The sequence below is a fragment of the Plecotus auritus genome (genome assembly GCF_963455305.1).
Source record: "Plecotus auritus genome assembly, chromosome: 1".
Taxonomy (NCBI): Eukaryota; Metazoa; Chordata; class Mammalia; order Chiroptera; family Vespertilionidae; genus Plecotus; species Plecotus auritus.
Genome location: NC_137770.1, coordinates 28,815,091 through 28,840,773, shown reverse-complemented (window position 1 = coordinate 28,840,773; position 25,683 = coordinate 28,815,091). Strand labels below are relative to the sequence as shown.

The 25,683-nt window shown below is 40.4% G+C and overlaps 1 protein-coding gene across 13 annotated transcripts in view; it reads left to right on the top strand.

Moving 5' to 3' along the window:
* SIPA1L1 (signal induced proliferation associated 1 like 1) overlaps window positions 1–25,683 on the top strand; it is a 438,278-nt gene that overhangs the window by 166,694 nt on the left and 245,901 nt on the right. The gene's annotated exons all lie outside the window — the stretch shown is intronic.

Sequence of the window (25,683 nt, the reverse complement as noted above, 5' to 3'; positions counted from 1 at the left end):
TGTTCATTCTTAGAAGGCCAGCTGCTTATAGCAAAATTTTGATTTAGTAAATGTGGATCCTATTTTTTCCCCCATTGGTTTTTCCTCCTTTATTGTTTTATTTCTGAGAGGCAGAAATGAACAGAGAGAAGAGAGGAAACCCCTGTCTCCACCTTTATAGATAAAACTAGAGGCCCGGTGCATGAAATTCGTGCACTCGGTGCGGGGGGAGAGTCCCTTAGCCCAGATTGCGAGAGGGTGCATGATCGGGGCTGGGGAGGGACATGGGAGGTTGGCCAGCTGGGGAGGGGTCGTGGGAGGGCTCCAGGGTGTGTCCCGCTCAGTCCCGATTGGCTGGACCCCAGCAGCAAGCTAACCTACTGGTGGGAGCATCTGTCCCCTGGTCGTCAGTGTACATCATAGTGAGCGGTTGAGCGGCCTTAGCATATCATTAGCATATTATGCTTTGGTTGAATGGCCAACCGGACGATCAGACACTTAGCATATTAGGCTTTTATTATATAGGATGATGGTTCAGATATTTTTCTGGCTACTTAAATTAATAATGTGAAGGTTTTTTGTTCATATTTATGTTTCTGCGCCATAGTAAATGCATTTCAAAAAACCTTCTGTGTTTCTTAAATTGTGATTGGAATTTATACCTCAGTTCATGTTCTAAATATGAATCCTGTTAACGCTGTTACATTAGTTTGGAATACCAAGCTTATCCTGAAAAATTGAGAGATGGTTGGATGATCTACTGTTTGACTGACATTTGCATTTGATCTTATAGTGATTGCACTTGGGTACTGATAGGTAGAAACCCAGTTCTGTCCTAGGCCTATCCTAATGCTTTAGTGGATGTTTCTCAAATATTTTCATCAGTTTAAAAGGGTATTCTCATTGAGAAGAATAACAGTTTACTTTGATTGAAAGAGACTTTTTTTTGTAGGCTGAAAATGCTATAATATGCTCAACTTGTAAATTCAGATAAAACAAGTGGTTTGAGTTGTGTAGGTTTCTTTGGTTTTCTTTCTTTGTACTTAACCTTCATCTCAGCCAGATGCTGAAACAAAGGTCTTGGTTTTTTTCTTTTCTGCTTTGTCAGGAGCAGAAGCCAGTTGCCTGAGGAGTCAGCTCCTCTGGAGCCCTGCATCCTGCCAGGGTGGTCAAGGTTATCTGAGCACCTCACCCCTTGCCACCTTTGCTCAGAGCTTAGGGCTTCTTTCCTGAAGTCTGCTTCGAAAATGGAGCACTGCTTTCAAAGTGGCTTGCTATTTCTGACCTTCTTGAATTTCAGTAAGAGAAATTGGGGAATGATTAATTCTGAAAATGTTTTTAAACTAGATGAGGACACTTTGCTTCTGGCACTTATTTGACGATTCCCAGCGTCATTCTTTTTTAATAGAGGTGGAATCTGAGAAAGAATTTTAGGTCTCTGTAATTTTTATCCATGAAGAGTCCATGTTTTTTATTAGCAACACAAATGAAAATGTGTCTTTGGGAATGTAGCGTCTTTTTAACCATCAAGAATTCCTTAGTGGTGAGCAGCAGCCTGCCAGGCATCCTCCATGAAGGTAGCTGTAGCTCAGGTACTCCATGAGAGAAGAAAAATCTGAATAGTATGGAGTGCCCAATGGTTTTCACCTCAGTCGTGTAAGTTGTTTTCAAGATTGTTTTTTCCCCCTCTTGAGAATTGTGTAGAAATGTGCACCTTCAGTGCTGTCTCTGTATGTCTTATGGTTCTTTAAACATTTTTGAATAAATAACTGCTGGTGGATATACTTGAATGTGACAGTTTTTAGCATAGGCCTTACGTTTTAGCTTTATTACAAAGCCAAGCTTGTTTAAGTAGCTACACCTTGTCTTTTGAATTAGTTGCTTAGCTTAATAACCTGAGACTTAACTCATTTTTTGTTTAATGGCAGTAATATCTGAGGAGGCTGGTACTGCAGGCTGGGTGGGAGATTTTTCTCTTAGGCATTTGTACTTTCTCAGGTCGACTCAGACAACAGATGAGAGAGGCCATTGAACAATTTTCTAGACCTGTTGCTGGCCTGACTCTTTCTTGGCCTTCTAAATGGGTCATGCTCTTTACTAAAGTGCTCTCCACTGAGGGATACCTACACAACGCCCCTCCTCTGAAAGAAAACAAAACCCAGAACGACACACCCACCAAAACCAACCCACAAAACCCTGTGTTTTATAGGTAGCTCTCTATGTGTATCTTATTCAGTCTGTCATTCTTATATCTTTTTATTTACTTATTTTTTAGTAGTATTGTTCTAGAATTATAAAAGTGAATTAAGAAAGCACACTTTTCCCCTTCCCTTTAAAATTTTTTTAAATTGCTATATTCTTTGTAAATACCCAGCAAGAAACATAGAGTGATGTTATCCCAAGTATTGATTATGATTTCTAACTAAGTTAAGCATTTTCCCAGGTACTACATTTTTATTTTGGATTTTCCCCTTATATAGATAATTATGTACTCATAGGTAGGTGAGATACTATTTAAAATTTTCAGTTATTTTAGTTTAGTTATTGCAACCAGGCTTCAGATTTTAATTGAGGAAATTTTTAAAAAACTCTCAACTTCTTCCTTTTTTAAAAAAATAACATTAATCACATTTACTTAAACTGATAGCTTGCTGATAGAATACACAAAAGTAAAGACATACTTTTTGTTGTTTTATGCGAAGTTGCAACTATTTAATAAGTGAAAAAGGGCTCCTAGCCTTTTCTTGTTATATGTGGTGGTAGTAAGAAATCTAATAATCATAATGCCTTCCATTGGCTAACCGGGCAATAGAATGATGATAGAAGATTCAGAGGTCAGTTAAAAATGTCCATTGACGTGGTGCACCCTATCTCTCTTCTCCTCATTATTCTAACAAATTATGTCTTTATTACAACATAAAAGAAATGCTGTGCCAGTGACAAAAGACAGTGAGTTAAATAATAATAGTACTTTGAATATATTAACTCTAGGAAGAATATCACTCCAGTGTTTACCTTGAGTAGACTTGTTAGATTCTTTGTGTCAACCTAAATTGAAGTTTCATGGTGGCACTGAGGGTACAAAATGGAGATAACTTTTTAAGATAAACACTAGATGAAATTGTATGAACTAAATGCTAAATATAATGAAAATATTAAATATTTAGAGTAGCAAAGGGATGATTGCAGAGTTTTCCTTTTATCTTTGTCGATGATTAATTTGAATTGAGTTTGGCATGCCTTGAGGTCACCTCAGAATTATTTTATGATGCTTATTTATTATACAAAGCCTTCTTTGTTCTTGAAAAAAGAAAATTGGTGAAATTTTTTGGCCTAGCAAACATTTTTACCAGTTTGCAGAACTGTGATATGATCCCTTCACATTTACTAATGCCATCATATCCTCTTCTCTTCTATAAGGACAGTTTATTCTCACTGAATGCTTATCTTGACGTTCTTCAGAAATTTAGAGTGCCGCGGTCCACATCAAATAGAGAGATGCCTCTTTTAAGCTCATTCTAGTGGCAGACAGCACACATGGTTGGAAGAGTGCCTTATTTCTTTAGTACATACCTCAAGGCATTTTTCTGAGCCCAGGATTTGTACAAGTGCGATTCTTCGTGATGCTACCAGGTGACCACTTTCTTGACTGTCTAGTTAATTTATTTATTTATTTTTTTAAAATATATATTTTATTGATTTTTTACAGAGAGGAAGGAAGAGGGATAGATAGTCAGAAACATCGATGAGAGAGAAACATCGATCAGCTGCCTCTTGCACACCTCCTACTGGGGATGTGCCCGCAACCAAGGTACATGCCCTTGACCGGAATCGAACCTGGGACCTTTCAGTCCGCAGGCTGATGCTCTATCCACTGAGCCAAACCGGTTTTGGCGACTGTCTAGTTAATTTAAACTTGGCTAATAGGAGTGATTTGGACAAAAGTAAAGTAAGGAGTCAGAAAATGGAGAAGTAAGAACATGAACTGTGTGTGTGAATATGGTGGAGGTCAGGGTGGGGATTGTGCAGAGCTCTGCCCTCCCCTCCTGCTCTGGCCTGACTTCATAAATTGGGTGGGTGAAAGCATTTGTGAAGACCTGGCTTCTGGGCCAGATCACAAGGTGGACCTACAGATGAAACTTGTGGAGAGCTTGCACCTGCCATTTCTTCATGATATACTGATGTTTCTCAAAAGGTTTGGGAAACTTAGTGGTGGGGGTTTGAGTTTGAAACCTGACTTTATTTAATGTTTGTCAAACTGAAGCATATTTTAGATGTAAAAGGAAGTTGTAAATATCTTCACTGTTATTTGAGTGGCTTTCATCAAAATAATGCATGCAAAATTAAGGCCATAGGGTGGTGAGGTCCAGTAGGCCATGTTCTTGGGGTCTTGGTACTCCTGGGAGGAGGGCTTTATGGTGTTCTTTTGGAAATGATTTTTAAGCAAGATAATGGAGAGATGAATAGGTTACTGCGCACATGTGCACACATTGAGGTCTCCAGCAACTTGATGGTAAGGAAAACACGAGAGGTGTGTAGTGCAGCCCTGCCACGGGACGTCAGCCTCTTCAGAGCGAGGGAAGCTTCCAAACCATAGTTTGTTTCAGCACATGGCTAGCTCTGCGTTCTTCCCAAAATGGTTTCCTTAATTAAAAAAAAAAAAAAAAAAAGAAAGAAAGGACTGCTGGGCACTGTAGATGAGTCTTCAGGAGGTTAAATAATGAATGCTTATTGAGGAGCTAATCATTGATTTTCTTCTCAGGGAGTTTTTTGTTTTTTTTTTTTAAAGTCTGTAACTTAATTCAATAAATGACTGTTTTCTTCGCTGAATGATGTCCCCACCCCCCACTCTTGTTAATTGAAAAATAAATAGTTTGAGGAATTCACTAGGTTGATTTGATAGATACTGGTCTTTGTCTAGGGACCTCTGGGCATGTTCCTGCCTTAAAGCTTTTGTAGTTATAAGAGGTAAGATATTTCACTTCTGTTGCCACTTGTTTCTTCCCGCGATTTATTAGTGGAACGGTTAATTCGGTTAAGTAAAGAATTATTTGACACCTATTATATAGTGAGATCTTTTTGCTTTGAGCAGAAATACAAAAAAATTCCCCTTGTAATCATGTTGTTTTTCTAGAGGGGGAGACAAGACATAATTAAAAATTGTTATAATAAATTATCAAATGTATTAAGGCCTGTAGTGGAAATACAAGTAAAATGCATAGAGGGAGAATTAAATCCATCGGGGTGGGCATTGAAAGAACCATCCATCCATCCATCTGTTAAAAGAGAAACTTTTGTTTCCTCACGTAACCAAAACAATTAATATTTATTGTATAAAATATGGATGTTTCTGAAGGACACACAAATCAAAGTAAAAGTCACCAGTTCCCACCAGATCACTCAGTCTCTACCACCCAGAGATAACTATCCCCGCTTGCATTTTTACTTTTTATTTGTGAGATTTTTAAACATACACAAAAGTAGAGGAAATAGTACAATGAGGCCCCATGTACCCATCTTCCAGCTTTAACATTTATAGATAATTTGTCATTCTTATTGCATCTATCTTTTCCCTGCTTTGATTGATTGATTGGAGTTTTAAAACAGCCCAGATATTATACTATGTAACCTATAAATACGCCAGTTAGTATTTTTAACAGATAATGACTTAAAAAATTAGTCACAATATCATTAACCTTAATGAAATTAACAATTATTTTTTAATATTTATTAGCTAGTCCTGTAGTCTTATGTTCAGTTTCCTCCATTGTGCCAAAACTGTCACTTTACAGTTAGTTTGTTGGAATCTGGATCCCAGTAGGATTAACACATTGCGTTCTCCACTTTTAGGTCTTTCTTACTCTGTAACATTTCCTGTTACCTTCTTTTTTCATGCAATTTATTGTGGGGAAAAATTGGGTCATTTGTTCTTTAGGAGTACTAATATTTTAGTAGCTTTCTTTCATTTTTGTTATTTTATGTAACCATGTATATATATATTTTAAAATATATATTTTATTGATTTTTTACAGAGAGGAAGGAAGAGGGATAGATAGTCAGAAACATCGATGAGAGAGAAACATCGATCAGCTGCCTCTTGCACACCTCCTACTGGGGATGTGCCCGCAACCAAGTTACATGCCCTTGACCGGAATCGAACCTGGGACCTTTCAGTCCGCAGGCTGACGCTCTATCCACTGAGCCAAACCGGTTTTGGCCATGTATATATTTTAAAAGCAAAATTGGGATTATACTGGATCTGCTGTTTATACCTTTTATGAAATAGTTACTTTTTATATTTAGTAATATAATGAGAACATTTACTCTTCTACAATTATTTTTTATTTTCTGTTAGATCTTATGGCATTATAGTAACTAAAAGTGAGAAAGATGCATTTGATTGTATTTAAAGCAAATCTTACATTATTGATATGTATTATAATAAGTCTTTCCTCCCTTTTCCTCCCTTCCTCCCTCCCTCCCTCCCTCCCTCCCTTCCTTCCTTCCTTCCTTCCTTCCTTCCTTCCTTCCTTCCTTCCTTCCTTCCTTCCTTCCTTCCTTCCTTTCCTCACTCCAGCATCTGTTATGGATGGATATAATATTGGTGATGCAATTATCTGAATTGAGAATTCATTCTCCCCACCTGAGGAATGCAGATAGATGGCTGTGTAAGAGACAGCCTGGCTGATAGTTCACTAACAAGGTTGGAAATAGAGAAGGTGAAGGTTGCCCATCCAGACCCTGATTTTCTGGAGAGTCCAGTGCATGAAGGGACCCCTCCTTATTATTGTTATCATTAGAGGCCTGGTGCATGAATTCGTGCACGGGTGGGGTCCCTCAGAGTGGCCTGGGGGCCCTGCCTCTGGCACCCATCCTGAGGGGGAGGGGAGCGGGATGCTATCAGCCCTCTGGGTGGCGGTGGAACGCCCTTGCCAGCCCGGATCCAGATCCGTCCTGCTGATGTTTGTGCTGGTTGTCGGAAGCCACCTGGTGGCCACTTTTATATCGTTTCTTCCTTGTGGAGGGGAAGTGGCCAAGGTGCCGAAGGCCAACTTCCAGGAAGCTGATGGCGCTGTTGGGATTGTGCCAGTGGCACCCATCCATCAGTGACTGGCCCGTTGTCCAGAGATTGGACCTGCAGAACTACTGAGGGAGTGAGTGGCTGGTGGGCCTCCGGAATGGGAATCGGTCTGCTGAGCTGTGTTCCCGCTGTGGGAGCACACTAACCACCAGGGGGCAGCTCCTGCATTGAGCGTCTGCCCCCTGGTGGTCAGTGTGCGTCATAGTGACCGGTCAACTGGTCAACCAGTTGGTGGTTTAGTCATTTGGTCGCCTAGGCTTTTATATATATATAGATAGGCTAAACTTTATTAAAAATTTCAGTTTGTATTCTCACATCAACATAGACTACTGGTGGGGAAGGATTCCCAGGGGTTAAAGGGAGCATGACTGTTTTAGTTTAGGGATGATAACATAATTTTAACATTTCTGTATCAGGTTCTCTTTCAGTTACTGCCAAGTTTCTAGCCTGGGAAAAAGAATATGTGTACAGGCTCACACTAATAATTAGTTACACCTACTGAAGCCTCATGTGGCCATTTAAGTTGACAGTCTTCTGTTCTTTGTCAAAAAAGCCCCTAGCTTCATTTGTGATGTTGCAGTTGCTCCTGGTAGTTTGTCTTCTTGCATTTGATTAGCTTTTAATTTAGCAGTGGTTGCAGAGATATCTTTATTTCACCTTATTCTTTAGTACTAACTCACTTAATAACCCTATAAAGCCCTTGTGATAAATTTTTTAAAATTAAATTTTTAATAGACATAATAAATTAGTCTATAAGGTTTATTCCTCACTCCCTACCCCCTTTTTGGTTTCTCTGGTAGCTCTCCAGAGGCAAACACTTCGTTGATTGGCTGTTTCTAATATAACAGTATTGTATTTTTGTGTTTTAAAACTTCACATAATAGCCCTGGCCGGGTGGCTCAGTAGGTTGGAACATCATCTTGTACACCAAAAGGTTGCAGGTTCGATTCCTGGTCAGGGCACATACTTAGGTTGTGGGCTTGACCCTGGTCGGGACCTGTATGGGAGGCAACCGATAGATGTTTCTCTGTGACATTGATGTTTATCTCTCTCTTCCCCTTCCTCTCCCTCCCTCTCTTCCTTTTTCTAAAATTAATAAAACATATCCTCAGATGAGGATTAAAACAAGCAAACTAACTTCGCATAATTGGTATTCTTGAATACCAGTAACTTTTCTTTTTTTTTTTTTTTTAAACAACAGAAATTTATTCTCTCACAGCTCGGGAGGCCAGAAGTCTAAAATCAGGATGTTGGAAGGGTTGGTTCCTTCTGGAGGCACTGCGTGGGAATCTGTTCCATGACTTTCCACTTTCTGGTGGCTGCCCACATTCCTTGTTTTGTAGCTGCACCACTCCAATTTCTGCCTCTGTCTTTAATGGCCTTCTTCCCTGTGCCTCTTCTCTGTGTGTCCTCTCTTCTTCTCATAAGGACACTAGTTAAAGGATTTAGGGCCCACTCTAATTCGATGTGACCTCATTTTATCTTGATCACATCTGCAAAGATCCTATTTCTTTTTTTTTATTTAATAAATCTTTATTGTTCAGATTATTACAGTTGTTCCTCTTTTTTCCCCCCATAGCTCCCCTCCACCCAGTTCCCACCCCATCCCATACCCTTACCCCCACACTGTCCTCATCCATAGATGTATGATTTTTGTCTAGTCTCTTCCCGCACCCCCACACCCCTTTCCCCCCGAGAATTGTCAGTCCACTCCCTTTTTATGCCCCTGATTCTATTATATTCACCAGTTTATTCTGTTCATCAGATTTTTTATTCACTTGATTTTTAGATTCACTTGTTGATAGATATGTATTTGTTCATAATTTTTATCTTTACCTTTTTCTTCTTCTTCCTCTTTTTAAAGAATACCTTTCAGCATTTCATATAATACTGGTTTGGCGGTGATGAACTCCTTTAGCTTTTTCTTATCTGTGAAGCTCTTTATCTGCCCTTCAAGTCTGAATGATAGCTTTGCTGGGTAGAGTAATCTTGGTTGTAGGTTTTTGCTATTCATCACTTTGAATATTTCTTGCCACTCCTGTCTGGCCTGCATAGTTTCTGTTGAGAAATCAGCTGACCATCGTATGGGTACTCCCTTGTAGGTAACTAACTGTTTTTCTCTTGCTGCTTTTAATATTCTCTCTTTGTCTTTTGCTCTTGGCATTGTAATTATGATGTGTCTTGGTGTGGTCCTCTTTGGATTCCTTTTGTTTGGGGTTCTGTGCGCTTCCTGGACTTGGAAGTCTATTTCTTTCACCAGGTGGGGGAAGTTTTCAGTCATTATTTCTTCAAATAGGTTTTCAGTATCTTGCTCTCTCTCTTCTGGCACCCCCATAATTCTGATGTTGGTACGCTTGAAGTTGTCCCAGAGGCTCCTTACACTATCTTCATATTTTTGAATTCTTTTTGCTTTTCTGGTTGGGTGTTTTTTGCTTCTTTGTATTTCAAATCTTTGACTTGATTCTTGCGATCCTCTAGTCTGCTGTTGGATCTCTGTATATTATTCTTTATTTCGGTTAGTGTATGCTTAATTTCTAGTTGGTCCTTTTTCATATCCTTGAGGGTCTCACTAAATTTATCGGCAGTTTCTAGAAAATTCTTGAAAAACCTTATAACCGTGGTTTTGAACTCTATATCCAGTAGTTTGCTTTCCTCCATTTCTTTCATTTGTGACCTGTTTCTTTGTCTCCTCATTTTGGCTGCTTCCCTGAGTTGATAGAGTGGCTTTGTGTGCTAGGTGTAATATAGGGCCCAGTGGCTCAGCCTTTCCAGTTACCTGAAGTGTACACTTTTGATGCACCCCTTTGTGGGCTGTGTGCACAGTCTTGTTATAGTTAAGCCTTGATTGTTGTTGGTATCAATGTGGGGAATTGACCTCCAGGCCAATTGGCTGTGAGGATCAGCTGTGTCTACGATGGGAGAACTTCTGTGCTGGAGACACCCTTATGAGGCAAGGCTTGCTTCAGTGGGGCTTTGGTACTCACTGAGTCTGCCCCCTGAGTGTGTCCCTTATGGATCTGAGGAGTTGTAATCTGGATGGTCCCACTCTGACCCCTGGGTACACTGGCTCTTGGATCTCCAAGGAGGTGCTAATTTAGCCTCTGCCTGAGGCCACCCAGCAGGAGTTATGGAGAGATCTGCAGATTCCTCTTCTTTGTTTGAGTTTTGGAGGTGCCCAGATGAGGCCCAGCTGTGAAGCAATGCAAGCTGCCGTGGGGCCTTGGGCCTTCTTTTGGATGTTCTGGGTTTCTCTGAAAATTTTAGATTTCAAAGGACCATTCCTATGCAAAAGCCTCTGTGCACAGCTTGGGTGGGGCGGGGTCTCAGGGTGGAGCAAACAGCAATGGCTGACTGTCAGCCCTGCCTTAAGAGGCCCCTGGGTCTCAGTGTCCTGTGGTAATCACTGCAAGCACCTCTGAGAGAAAGCCACCCTCGAGTTCTGCCCGAAGCCAGACAGTCCAGTTTCTCCCCTTATGAGTCTGGGTCCCCAGAGTCTCGCCCAGAATTGGAGTTCAGAGCAGTCGGGAGCTTGTGTCTCCCTGTGGATTGAAGAAGACAGCCGCGTACTCAGTTGCCAGCTCTTTCCGTGTGTGCGAGCCTCCATATCTCTGCACTTTACTTCTGCAGCATCTCTGAGTCTGTGTGCTTTTCTCTTTCCTTCCAGTTGTAGAATTTCCACTCTGTCAGCCTTCCTGTGGTTCTGAATGATGTCCGTTTTTCTTTTAGTTGTGGTTTTGAAGTGGTTGTGTGAGGCAGCAAGTTCAGGTGTTTACCTATGCCGCTGTCTTTGTTTCTCCCCAGTAACTTTTCTTTTCATTCAGTGACATGCTTTGGAGATCTGTCCATGTTAGTTCATGTAACCCTAGTTCATCCTTTTGAACTGCTGCTTAATGTTATATAGACTAGTTGGGAATATTGTATAGTTTTGTGTGTGTGTGTGTGTGTGTGTGTGTGTGTGTGTGTGTTTGTTTGTTTTAACATTTTCCTATTGCTGAGCTTCTAGGTTGTTTTTGATAGAATCTGAGTACAAATAAGGCCCTGTCCTTGGCTCTGTGCACACGGCCATATGTTTCTCCAGGCAGTTGCCAGGTCATGGGATAGTGTAATAGATACTCCCAAGTTGTTTTACCAGGAACTCCCATCAGTAGTGGACAGGTTCTTTAACTCCACATGTTTATCTAAAGAAATGGTGTGGGGGGAGCTAAATTTGAAGAACCAACTTATTTATAAATAAGTAGACCTCATTAAGTTCTAATATTTAGTCTTCTAAATTTTTCTTTAAGACTGGTTTTGTGCCATGCCAGCACAGCCAAGGGTTTGGCGAGCCTGAGGGAGGTCCGGCGAAGGATGAAGAAAAGACAGACAAAGAGAATAAGCTGGGTCTAGGTGGATTTTCTGTGCGTGACTGAGACCACAGAACAGATCCAGACTGCAAGCTTTATTTTATAGTCAGAGGTAAACAAGGTAGTTTATAATGTTCTTGTAAGTTTCACTTCTTTTGGCAGCACTTGCTGCACCTCCCACAGCCCATTAGCTACCCAGGAAAGATCTAGGGAGCAGTCACAAGATCAAGCTTAATTATGCTAAGAGGGCTGTGCCTTCTAAGCTGGGACTTGTTTGTGGCTTTGCCAGTAGGTCAGTCCGAGGCTTAACCCTAAAGCCGCTCCCTACATGGTTTTATTTTTTGGATTATATTTTGGTACCAGATTTGAATTTATACATAGAAAATTCTGCAATTAAATAGTTACAAGTAAATTATGATAATGTCCACTGAGATTTTGTATAAAAGTAACACCTCTCGAGAATTTGTGCATTGGAGGTAAAGCTGGCTGTGAGGGTTGTCTTAATTGCTTCTGAGGTTTGGAAGGCCTCTTCAGTGAGCTGCTAATCTCTGTTCTAATGGCTAAAGAATGTGTTGTATATTCAACATAACACCCACCTCATTGTGGACACCACAGGGAGAGGGAATACATAATTAAATGAGAGCCATACCAGGCAGGAATAGGCATAGTGCTTCCTTTGGTTTTCTTTAAAGGACATTCTTCAAAGTAAAGATGGTATATACACCCTTTTCCTTTCCTTTGATTGGTTGGCATGATGGGGAAGGCCAATACAACTCTATATTCTTTTGATCTCTTAAGAAGAGAATGTAAAAATGATTTCGATTGATTATGGTCAAGAGCTCTCTGACTTTTGAAGTTGTCAGTCTTCATATACTAATTCTTTCTCTTCAAAAGTTATGCATATTTCTTTTACTTTCTAAAACCCTGTAACCGGAGGGTTAGGACCGAGATTAGGAGTGTGAAGTGCAGTCAGTCCTCCTTCGGTTTGTCCTAACGGCTAAAGTAATCGTTGCCACACACCAGATCGCTTTGTGACTCTGCTTCTTGAGAAACCACAGAGGCAGCTTTTGCGCACAACCTTTTCCTTGCCTGGACTTTCCCTTTCTTCACCACCTGTCAGCCACCCTGTCCTTCTTTGAAACACATTCAAGTTCATTTCCTCAGGAAGGCCTCTCGGGCTAATCCTACAGGTGGATATTATTTCATATTCACATTCACTCAACTATATCTTTCACTGTGAAAATTTGAACTTGCTTGTGTATGTCTTAGAAAACTCCTCTGTGTCCCCATTAGTATTTATAAGGGACCTACGCCATGAAATGCTGGTTATTTAGGGAAAAACAACTTCCTTACAAGAAAACCGTATTTGCTAACAGTGCAATGTTTTTTCTATGTTTTTTTTTCAAAAAAAAAAAAAAAAGGTCAACTGACAGATACAATTAAACTCTCAGTAAATACTGTACTATGTTCTTAGCTCCTACTCACAGACCTTTGTTCTGCTTTTTACACAATCACCTTTCAAGCCAGTAGGTCATAGGTAAGGATTATTGTAAATAAATTGGAACAAAACTGCCCACTGATAATTCATATATCTTTGCACATGGATGAGTACACCTTCAACTTGCTCCGTTCTCATCTTTTTCCTATGCTATGAAAAGTGGTGGACAAGACAAAAATACCAATATAACTTTCAGGAGAAGTTACATGTGAACTGACTCGTCCATAAAAGATAGATGAAAACCAAGTTAGAAGCTTTTATAATTCTAAACATGAATGAATGCACAATTGAATAGCTGTTTCACTGTACAGCATGCACGTTTTCATGTAATTTCAACATAGGGTTGAATAGAGAACTGCTTCTATATGGTACCCACTTGTAATCATATTTTTTGGGGCTATGTTAGGCCCTTCTAGGAATAGGGAGGAAGTATTACAGGTAGCTCCTTCCCCAGTACACAGACAAATACGTATGTTGGTGTGCCTGTTTGTATGAAAGGACTTCAAGGCCTTAGTTTATATTTGGGATGTGAAGAAAAAGAGAGCTAATAGCGTTTTAGACCAGGAAGGAGCCTTAGCTGGCATCTGTCATTTTATAGATGAAGAACGGGTATTCCCAGAGATCAAAGGTTTGCCCAGGTTGTGTTACTTTATGACACTCAGCTCCGAACCCTGAGTTTGTGGAGATGGGATATTCCTAGTGATGTGTTTCTGAGAAACTGTAGTGTTTCTCTACCCATTCAGGGACCTCAGAGTATTTCCTAAGTAGTTTATCTTTTGTATTTTTAATACTTAGAAAATTAGGTTATTGATGGGGTTTAAGGCTAGAATTGTTTCTTTGACTATTCTTTAGCATGGCGCCCATGAGCTCATTTCCTGAGAAGACATCATAGAAAACCAACATTTTGTTAAATTGGAGTTTTATTTTTTTATCTTATATTGCAAAATAGATCATTTTTTGAAAAGCATTTTAATCGCCTTTGTGTAAAACATTTTTGGAAATCCAAGGCAGCTTCATAGTTTTGCCTTTACAAGTGTTGGCATTAAGTTAATTATGCCTAACTTCTACTGTAAGGACAGGATCTCGTTTATCTTAATGCTCCTTGCAGCTCCTAGCACAGAGTGAAATAGTTAGAAAGTTCAGTTGGAGGATTGTTTATCTGAAATGTCTCTCTCTGTTTTCCTACCCAAATCCTCAGTGAGAATTATTACTTCACCCTCTTCTGCTGCCCCTAGCTTTTCTCTTCTATGTCATTGTGAACCCAGGATCGAAGGAAACCCCCAAAAGAATTGTTTGGACATTTGAAATACAAAATTTCAAAAAATAGAACACTAGGCCAGACATAATTGTGGATCTGATTTGTTGAAGTCTTACCTCATGACATATAGGGTGGGGCAAAGGTAGGTTTAATAATACAATCATTAATAAATAATAGTACAAGAATAAACTCTGTGTTTCTCGGACTCATATCTGGAGACCTACTTTTGCCCCACCCTGTAGTCTCCAGATTCTATGAGTACAGAGATGAGTTGACAAGGCTCCTACCTTTAACACGTAAGCACCAAGCCTGTTTTGTCTTCCTTTCCATTTAGCCCACGATATCCGATTTCACCGACATGCTGGCGGCACCAGTGACTGACTGGTCCCGATGGAAAGTATAGTGTCAGTCACCGGTGACTGACATGGCACTTAACGTGTTAAGGACCTAAAATCTAGTAGATGAGGCAGGTGTGTATTTAGGTGCAATAGTGGAAGTATTAGAAGTGTTAAAGCAGTGCATGTATACTTGATGTTTCTCATTAGTGATATATAGAAGGATATGGATACCATGGATGGTGTAAATTCTATCATAAAGTAATTTAGGTTTTTAAAAAATTAAAGTTTATGCCCTAGCCAGTGCTCAGTGGTTAGAGCATCGGCCCGTGGACTGAAAGGTCATAGGTTCGATTTCAGTCAAGGGCACATACCTTGGTTGCATTCAAGATCCCTGGCCCAATTGATGTGTCTCTCTCACATTGATGTTTCTCTCTTTCTGTCTGCCTCTACTTCTCCCTTCTACTCTCTCTAAATATCAATGGGGAAAAAAATATCCTCAGGTAAGGATTTAAAAAAAATTAAATTTTATATTTTAAATAGCTAATACATGCCCATAGAGTAAAATCCAAAAGATTATATTGTGGAACTAAACTGCATAGCTTTTACTTGGATTTCACTGGTTTTTCTGCTGTTACCCTTTACTTTTCCAGGACCCAATCCAGAAATGTCATATTGCATTTAGTATATATGCTTTTTGAAATTTAATTTTACACAGATGTTAGAATACTGTACTATGCTTTCATTCCTTTTCATTCTAGCTTATGATTGTACTTTATTATCCCATTTCTTGATGATGGACTTGGAGTTGTTTCCGATCTTTTGATATTATTAACCAAGCTACAGTGGCTGTCCTTGAACTTGTAACTGTGCCGGTTTATGTAAAGGAATTTCCGGGTCCAAGAATATGTATCTTCATTTCTTTGATAAGTATTGTTAAATTGCCCTCCATAGACATTGTACAAATTTACACTCCCATGAACATTGTATGCCTTTCTGCTCTCTTTTTGCCAATAGTGTGTGATTAAACCTTTTGATCCTTGCCAATTTCATACCCGAAAAGGGAATTTCGTTGCTCTTTTCCTGTGCATTTCTCTTGTCATAAGTGAGGTTCAGCATACTGGTGTGTGTTGAAGAGCCGTTTTTCTGTCTGTGAACTGACTCTTGTGATCCTTTGCTCATTTACCTAGGGAGATAAGCCCTTTAAAGAAAAAATGATTAGCACCTTGTGATTTTCCCCCACTGGTTTATGTTTTGTCATTAATGGTAAATTTTGCCATGTATAAGTTTATTACTTTTGTATAATAAAATTTATTAGTATTTTACTTTATGGGTTTTGGATTTTATCTCCTACTTAGAAGAATGGTTTTGTGGTCTTCAAGAATATGAAAATGTCTTCTGCTTTCTTTAATACTTTTGTGGTTTCTTATTCTTAATTTTTGATCAATTTGGGAGTTTTTTGGTGTGAGTCAGTATCCTATTCTCTTTGCCATATGGCTGTATAGTTGTGCCTATACCATTTATCGAGTAATTTATCTTTTCTGCACTGATTTTAAGTGTCCCAATTTATTCTTTATCTAAAGTATTTTTATAATTTTTAGTTTATCCTTTTATTTTTTGGCCTATTCACAAACCATTTCACACTTTAAAAATTAGTATATATTTGTAACACAGTTTACCACCTGCTATGTATTAAGGCTCTTCTCCTTTATTAGGTTTCCTTTTCATAACTCCTCTCGTTATTCTCGCTCATTTATATTCTTTTATGAACTTTAGACTTAAATTAATTTCCTGTTAGTCTTACTGGGAGTGTGATAAACTTACATATTACTTCAGTTGTTTTTGTTTGTTTTTTTAGAGCATGAGTCCTCTAGGAATTTGTTTGGCATAACTAAAATATTCCTTGTTTTTAAAAAAGTTTATGTTAGAAAGATTCATTACTGATAATATAAACTGCAGTTACATATAATCTTACATTCCTAGCAAATAAACTTTACTGTTTTCATATATTTCCTTCCATTTTCCCTACACTTTTGGTGATGCTGAGTCATGTTTTAGAGTCTTTATTTTATTACTTCATGTCCTGTAATTAGCACAGTACCATGAATATAGTAGGTGAATGTTTAAAAATGTTATTAAAAAACACACAAAAACTCATTCAGACTGCTGTGGGGTCCTTGCTGGAAAGTAATTTGGGAGCACCACGGTATGGTGAAACCCGGGAGAGGAGGTTACGGGGGCTGGCTGCAGGTGAGCAGTGGGAGGGGCATGAGGGACACTGTGATAGTGTCAACAATAAAAAAAAATAAAAGAGCCCGGCTGGTGTTGCTCAGTGGTTGAGCATTGACCTATGAAGCAGGAAGTCATGGTTCGATTCCTGGTCAGGGCACATGCCTGGGTTGCTGGCTCGGATCCTCAGTAGGGGGTGTGCAGGAGGAGCCGATTGATGATTCTCTCTCATCATTGATATTTCTCTTTCTTCTGCTCCCTTCCTCTCTAAAATAAATAAGAACATGTTTAAAAAAATAAAAAATAAAAATAAAGAAAAGAAAAACAAAACTAAGATGTATGCATGCATACATCATAACCCTGCAGTTGCGTTACTCAGCATCTACCTTAAGGAAAACATGTGCATCTCTTCAGTGAGGCTTAGGCTCCATGTCAGTGGCAAGTACAGTGCTCCTTTTTACAGCACCTATGGCCACCCTTTCCCTTCAGCCAGTAAGTACTGTTGAAGATGTGAAATCGTGTAGAACTGGGTCATAGCCTGAGCACTTTTAAGTTGAGTCTCCACCTTACCCTTTTAGTTTAAAAAACAAACCAACACCACCAAAAAAATGTGGCTGATCACATTGTTTTCTGAAGCCTAAATATCATTGTTGGATTTTTCATTTATGGGTTTTTCATTATGGAAGAATAAATTAATTTATCTGTTAAAAAACAAAACCCCACAAAAAAACAAATAAACCAACAACCTCTTCAGCATAGTAATTCTTTAGATAAACATGGTAGAATCAGCTAAGTATTTTTTTTTCTTTTCAAACTTATAAAGCCATCACTCACATCTCCCCCCCAGCCCCCCCAGTTCTGCTCTTTCCTCCTTCCCTGCTGAAAATCGCCACCAGGAGCCAGTGTTCCTGACTGCAGTGTCCTTGTGTGTGTTGGGCACAGAAATACTCTAGTCCCCTGTGGTCCTCCTCCTCCCGTTCTCACTCCTGCTCAGTCATCCTAACGAATCCTATTCTTCACAAAGATAAGATGAACTCCACCCACTGTAGCCCTTTTATCTTCTCTTCATTCGTTTTGGGAGTAGAGCCTCCTCTTCATTCCTATCCAGGATCTCAAATCTATACCCCATATCTTTGAAATCTTTATTTCTGTACCAGAGGATTCCTTCATCAAACAAACATTTTTGTGCACAGTGGTGGTTGGGGGTGGGGTGGAGTGGGGGAGGCATGATTGCTTTCACATCATATAGCCTTGAACCAAGATTGCATCAGAAAACAGAAAATTGTTTTGTGCCGAGTCCTAGGAGATCGCCTCCTTCATTGTCTCGGCATTAGGTTGAAGGGAGGGAGGAGAGAACAGAACCACTTGGTAACCTGGGGATTAAGGGAATCAGGGAGGTTGAACTGGAATGTTTAAACAACCAAGCGGCAGTTGGATTGGTGCCTGGGGTTTGGGTCATGTTCTCATGTGCTTCTCTCTGCAGCATGCATGCCTCCCTTTTGGACCAGTTGGAAATCCGTGGGCTGGTTACTATGGGAATTGATGGGTGCTGCTGGCAGTGGGAGAAGGAAAGTTCTTGGAATTGATTCAAAAATCATAGGAGAGCAGAGATTCCTCCCCCCCCCCCCCCCCCGCCCACCTGGCTTTCCTGCTTACTGTTCTTTCACTTGATTAACTCACTTGATTTTAGCTTAGTGAGAGCATTTCTAATAGCTCACCTCTGGTATCCCAAGGCGAGGTGGAGCAGTCCTCTCTGGGCAGACATCACAGAGAAGAGCCAACACAAGGGGTGGCTAGCTTGTCCATGAATTTGTTTCAGCAATTGGCTCCTCAGGCTTTGCTGAACTCAGAATTAAATCCAAGCCTCTGGTTCTTTCCCTACTACAGACAAGGAGAGGGGAACCCAAATATTTAATTCCAGAATCACAACCTTTCCATCTTCTTCACTGCTTGCCTGCCATCTCTCACATAAAGGGGGGGAGTGGCTCTGCTGGTGTGGCTCAGTGGTTGAGCTTATGAACCAGGAGGTCATGGTTGGATTCCCGGTCAGGGCACATGCCTGGGTTGCAGGTTCGATCCCCGGTGAGGAGTGTGCAGGAGGCAATTGATAATGATTCTTCTCTTATCCTTAATGTTTCTATCTCTCTCTAAAACTACATTTTTAAAAAGGCAGGGGGCATTCAGTTTTTGTTAGAGGTTTGCTGATTCTGAAATGGTGGAGATAGAAAACAGATGTTTTAATGAGGTGACCTCCACATTGGAAAAAGCGAGTTTGAAATATATTTTATAAGTCAACCTTCATTAATTTGATTAATCAAGCACTTTAAAAAGTCCTACCATAGTATATGCTAGTTATTTTTATAACTACTCATGAATATGGAATGTGAAGCATTGATTTATTTTTCTAAGAAAAGTATTTGTCTTGAGGAGAGGAGAATATTAAATATCGTGGACATTCTAAAGTTCGACAGGACAGAAATTTCCCCCCTGACATTTTTGGTTTCAGTTCACTGTTCTCTGTTGTTTCTGATTCTTTTACCACTAATAAAAACCTTATTCGTGGAAAACTTTTTCTTTTGATTTTGAGGGATTTTGGTGAGTTCCTTCCCTGGATATAAGACAACTGTCTAGATCTGTTCAAACCTGACTTTGGGGGTCTTAGAGGTGCTGAGTCACTTGGCAGAGCAACCATGCAATGTTGAGTTACTTCGTGATTTGGGTAATTTATTTCTAAAATTTTACCGCCCCTTTTTAATTCATTTAATTCCTATTCTGTGGTGAGGAGGAAGGACTGGAAAGAACGGCCCTCACCCACAGGCCTTGACCTCCTGGAGCTTCTGATGGAAGCAAAGTACAGGGAAGGGTGTGGTGAGTTGTATTAGAGGTGAATTGGTGAAGTGTGGTGGTGGTGGCTCCAAAGTTACCTTCCCCGGGGAAACCACAGAAGTAAAGGAGGCAGCAGCCAAGTGCCTGGGCTGTTCCCCACCCCTAGCACGTCCCTAAGTCACAGCTACTGTTACCTGAATTGAGTCTTAAAGGTTAAGGGACATTTCAGCAGGTGTTTTCCTTTGTTTCTCAGCCCCAGAATCTCTCAGTGTTCTGATTTTCATTTGTGTGCTTTGATTTATAACTATGCAGCACTTCAAACCTAAAAATACTTTTTCTAGTGTGTTTATTCATCTTAGGTCCTGTGGTCTGCCAAGCTGTCTAGGCTTGGTCTATAAACATGCCCCATCAGAGGGGGAGAGTCTGGTGGAGATAAGAGGTCATATGATGACAGAGAGGAAGGTCGCTAATCCTGAGGATGGATAGGGGTAGAGGGGCCCAGCCTGGGAGTGAGAGTCCTGCACTGATCCTTTACCTTCATTATCCTGCTGTGAAATGAATGCATCTCCTCCCAGTTGACCAGTGAGAAAGCTGAGGCCCTTGGTGTGTGTTTCTTTTCCAAGGTAAGTCCAAGGTCAGACCATCTACAGTTGTTAGAATTGAGATTTAAACCCATGGCAGCAAATGTTTTTCAGAAGCCCTTAAACCTTGCAGAGCAGTAATTACGGCTCCTGTGTTGTTCAGATTGAGGTTAGCAAGGTAAGTACTGTGCTCAAGGCCTAACTGACACATGGCAGAGCCGAGATTTGCATGACCTTTGTTTCTAAAGCACATGCTCTTTCCCCAGAGGTGTGGACATTCAGCAGAGGCGGCACTAACAGAGGCTCCAGGAGGCAGCTCTTCCGTTAGGCATACTAGTGGGGATGTAATTTAGAGTTATGGACACGTGTCAGTGGGCTCTTAATGCAGATAAATCGATGTGAAAAGGCACGGTAAGAAGGGAAGTGAAGAATGTGCTCAGGTAAGAGAGAATAATAGTTCATTGTGCCTGGAGTGATGGCTTCCGTGGAAGGGTATAGAGAGAAACCAGTTGAAAGTTGGATTGAAACTGACTCATCGAGGACTTGGGATGCCTAGTGAAAGAATTCAGGCCCTTTTTCATAGAGGTAGTGTTGAGAAGCCATTGATCCTTTGGGGCAGGTAAAGGTGGTGGATGTGATTTATTTTTCATAATGAATTTGAATTTTATCTTTAGCTATATCTTTGAATGAAATTAAAATTGTTCCTAAATTCCTTAAACAATAGGGCTAAGGAAAGTTAAGATTCCGTAGGGGGAAAAACCAAGGAAGGTTTACTGTCCAGGAAAGATTGTGAAACCTAATTGTTTTATGGCTATAATTCTGAGTGTATAAACTTTCACAGGATTTTGTCAGCTTGGTGAGTTCATGGCTGTGAAGGACTGGAAACATGGTATTCTCATAAATCTATTTGAATAGTGGTACTTCTGTGACTTATTTTATATACACAGCCACTAAGTCTGCCACAGATGGGTAATTTATGGATCTGTTTCAGATCCAACGTCTTGCACAGGGAGTCTTTCCCATGGGGCATAAGGCCAGCCAAAGCATTTATGTGGCCTCCACTGGGCTGGCCTCCCTGGTCCCAGAGAGGAGTCAGCTCCAGCCAGACCTCTGGTGGCTGCTCTTCTTGTATTAGTGCCCAGAAGTTCCCAAAGGGTTCCTGGTTGAACCTTGAGACATGCAGAGTACTTTTAAAAATGCAGTTGTTGAAGATTATACTTTCAAATAAAAACCTTATTTATTAATTTCAATGTAAGGAGAAAATTTGTTCAAAACTATTTAGGACTGATGTGAAACATGTTTTTTCGTTGGGCCTAGAGGTGGTGGCACAGAAGGATATGGTCTGAAAGATTCCTACAATTAGGCACCCAGTTTGTCTTGTTCATAATTGTCTCTTCATGGCTGAGCTCAGTGCGTGGGACACAGTAAGTCCTAAATAAATGCTGTTTAATGAATGTTTATGATGAATCTTGAGTGATTGCTGCTATGGAGTAGCTATTGCAGTTGATGGAAAACTGGTGAAATTTTTCATTAAGTCTCTTTTTTCCTGATTCTACAGATTTTGTTAGTGATAAAGATTTTTAAACGCTTGTCTAATATATTGCTTGAAAATGTTGATAACACTTAAAAATTCTTTTTAGATAAAATAACCAAGTAGAACAGTAACTAAAAATATAAAATCTTGCAGGCTAATTTAAAAAATGTAGGGTTGCATTTTCTTCCATTCTCTTTAGAAAGGGTCACATTAAGATATCTCCCTTCTGGCCAAGATTTCACTTACTTGATTCAAAGCCCAGAGTATAGAAGGAAGTGCAAGAAAGTTTGTACAAGCATGGAGCAGTAATGAAATTTATTTTGCCCCCAGCAACTTGGAATTTATTTTTGTAATTCTAGTAATTAATTATGAAAAAAATGTTTTTTTAACATTTAATAAAAAGTTAATATCTTAATATTAAATATGATTTGTTTTTCAGATAAAGTGATATCAAAATAATGAGGAAAGGTTGATTATTTGAAGATTGGATCATCTTAGTAGATACTTATGTTTTCTTCAATATAATGTAGCATCGTAGTATGACATGTTGCATGTGAGGTGATTATTGCAATATCCTTTGGAAGTTTCTGGACACTACACATTTGGGAGCCAGTATACAGTAGTAGGTGGGGAGATACATTTTATGCTTATAGATCTTGAGTTAAAAAGTCCTGAGATTTTATTTATTTATTTATTTTAAAAAATATATTTTATTGATTTTTTACAGAGAGGAAGGTGAGAGAGATAGAGAGTTAGAAACATTGATGGGAGAGAAACATCGATCAGCTGCCTCCTGCACACCTCCTACTGGGGATGTACCCGTAACCAAGGTACATGCCCTTGACCAGAATCGAACCTGGGACCCTTCAGTCCACAGTCCAACTCTCTTTCCACTGAGCCAAACCGGTTAAGGCCTGAGATTTTATTTTTATACTATAAAAAATGTCATAGTTTCATTCGTCTCTGAAAATATTTAGCCTTTTATAATTTCACTAGTGGCCTGGTACACGAAATTTGTGCACATTAAAAGGGAATTAATTAGAGGAAATATTTTAATATTGCTATTTGCCCTTTCTCTATAATAGAAGTGTCAGAGATGAAAGAAAATTAGTAAAATGTATATGAAAATCTTCCTCCTGTCAGAGTCTGGGGCACGCCGTGGGACCCAGAGTTAAGTCCCCACCCATCTGCGTGCACCTCAAAAATGCGTGAGACCCAGACCTGGGCAGCCCCACCCCCATTGGGTGAGATCCAGACCCGGCTGGCCCCACCCCTGTCAAGCCGCGCCGGCCAGGGGGCACAGCCTCAGGTCCCCTGGTTCGGCGCCGGGGCAGGGGGTGTGGCCTGAGGTCCCTCAGACTGGCGCCAGGGTTGGGGGTGCGTCCTGAGGTCCCCCACCAAGCCCCACCAGGCAAGGGGCACAGCCTGAGGTCCCCCATCAAGCCCCTCTGGTCTGGGGCCACGGCCTCAGGTCCCCCGTCAAGCCCCACCGGGCGGGGGGCGCAGCCTCAGGTCCCCTGCCCCTGCCCGGCGCCACGCAACCTCAGGTCCCTGCTGATCGCTCGTTATGGCTTGTTACAGGAACCCCGCCTCCGCTGTGGGCGCAGCCATCTTGTGATGGCGTGAGGGTCAATTTGCATATTACCTCTTTATTATGTAGGATTTTATAGTCCTATTTTGCAGTCCTATTTCTAGTGTGAAGGGGGTAAATGATGCACTGTATATAAGACCTTACTGGAATTCTGGATACTGTCTGTTGTTTTTAATGTTTTTTATAAGGAAATAATCTTTTAGGCCAGTCAATATGTCAATGTTGACAACTGGTCAAATGTAATCACTGATAAAGAAATTTACCTTTTTGTACTTGTTGTAGTTCCTCGTAATCCTTCTGATGGGATTTGAATGAGTAAAAATGGAAGTGGGTTTCAGATGGAAGCCACTTATCAAATTGAAGCACATGTTACTGATATTTAATGTACTCAAGATGATTTATACAACAGCACCCTTGGGAAACCAACAAATGCGCTTGCAGGAGCCCTTCTTGACACACTCTGTCATGACTAAGGGATTTTTCTTGATGTTCACAGTCTTGCTGTGCTAAAGTCTGTTAAGCAGAATAATTTCTACTGTGTAGAATTTAGACTTTTGAGACCAAACTGAACTCATAATAATATTGTGATATATATATATATATATATATATATATATATATAAACTATATCTGTAGCTGCAGTCAGAACAGCCCTTTTCTTAGAGAGAAAGGAAGCCTATCTTCCTGGTGCTGAAAAGCACTTGCCTAGGGACCCCCTCTGTATGAGCTCTGTGGAGTCTATCCCTTGGTGCCTGCATGGCTGGGCAGGAGAAGAAGAGACTAGATCCCCCTGCCCCCAGGGGATAAATAACATGTGAAATCCAGACAGGCTTGGACACATTTTTCTTTGATTATCAGTTTCTGTCCAGGCTATTCTATTGTAGTCATTAAAACAAAATAGAACATGACATTTTTTTGTTTGTTTGTTGTTTTTTTTTTTGTTAATACTCGCCCAAGGATATTATTTTCCATTGATTTTTAGAGAAAGTGGAAGGGAGGGGAAGAGACACACAGAGAGAAACATGGATGTGAGAGAGACACATCAATGTGTTGCCTCCAGCACTCAGGGATTGAGACCACAACCAAGGTATGTGCTCTTGACTGGAACTGAACCCACAGCCTTTCAGTCCGAGGGCTGGTGCTCTAACCATCGAGCAAACTGGCTAGAGCTAGAACGTGACTTTAAATATATATATAGATTTCAGAGAGGAAGAGAGAGGGAGAGAGAGAGATAGAAACATCAATGATGAGAGATGCTTCCTGCACGCCCCACACTGGGGATCGAGCCCACAACCCGGGCGTGTGCACTAACTGGGAATTGAACTGTGACCTCCTGGTTCATAGGTCAACGCTAAACCCCTGAGCCACACCAGCCGGGCTAGCACATGACATTTTTAAAGGTTAGAGGCCAGTGCTGTGAGAACATTCCTTTTTAGTGTGTGTTTACTAGTAGATACTCTGGGGCTCTAGTTTCTGTGTGTGTGTATTAGCAGGTGTGTTAGGGACAGAGCCAGGGAATTCATGTCCCTGAAAGTAATATCCTTGGCCACCTCTTAGGTGTCCAGAGCCTTTACAAATAGTGTGGAGCTACCGCCCTTCCCAGTCCTCGGACACAAAGAATGACTGTATTTACTTCCATGGGACCAGTCTAAAATCTCAATCAAATTAGCATTCGTTGTGAAAAAAATAGAAGTATACCATTCCGTATTTTTTTCTGGGGGTTATAGGAGAATGTTCTGAAATCGGAGGAACTTCAGAAGACAGAACTTTAAAAAATTCCCGGACTTGGCTGATGCGTGGTGCTTAGAACAGGGAATGAATGTGCATCAGACTTGAATGCCTGAGACCGTTTCCCATCTGTAGTTCCCTGGTTGTATTTCTTTTGCTCAGCCTGAAAGATAAGGAGATATGATTTATTTTTTTGCAAATAGTCTGTGTACCGAGCAGGACTGTGAGAAACAAGACTGACCTCTTTTCCTTTGGTTCCTGGAGAATGGCGTTGACGGTAGGCACTGTGCAGCCAGGCCCAGGAGGTGCGTGCTGCTCACTCCTTTATTTGCACAGAGAGAACAACATGGTTGGACTCTTTAGACTTTACCCCTACATGCTGCCCACTTGTAGTTTTTGTAGCATGTGAAGTAATCGGGAGTAACACTTGTAGTTTTGGGAGATTTTAAAGAAGTTGATTATGTGGTCCTTCCCACTAAAGTCTGGAGTGGAGAGCTCGCTTCTGGCACCCATTTTGTGCCCATAAGAGCCAGTTCCTAAATGTGTATGTGTTGGGGGGAGCCTTTACCCCAGGACCAATTGGTGCCCACATTTACTGAGCAAAAGCTAGCAGATGCCAAGTTTAATTATAAAATATTTGTGATAATGAACTTTAAAATTGGGCTTACATTCTGTTTGGGGAGAGAAAACTTTTTTTGAG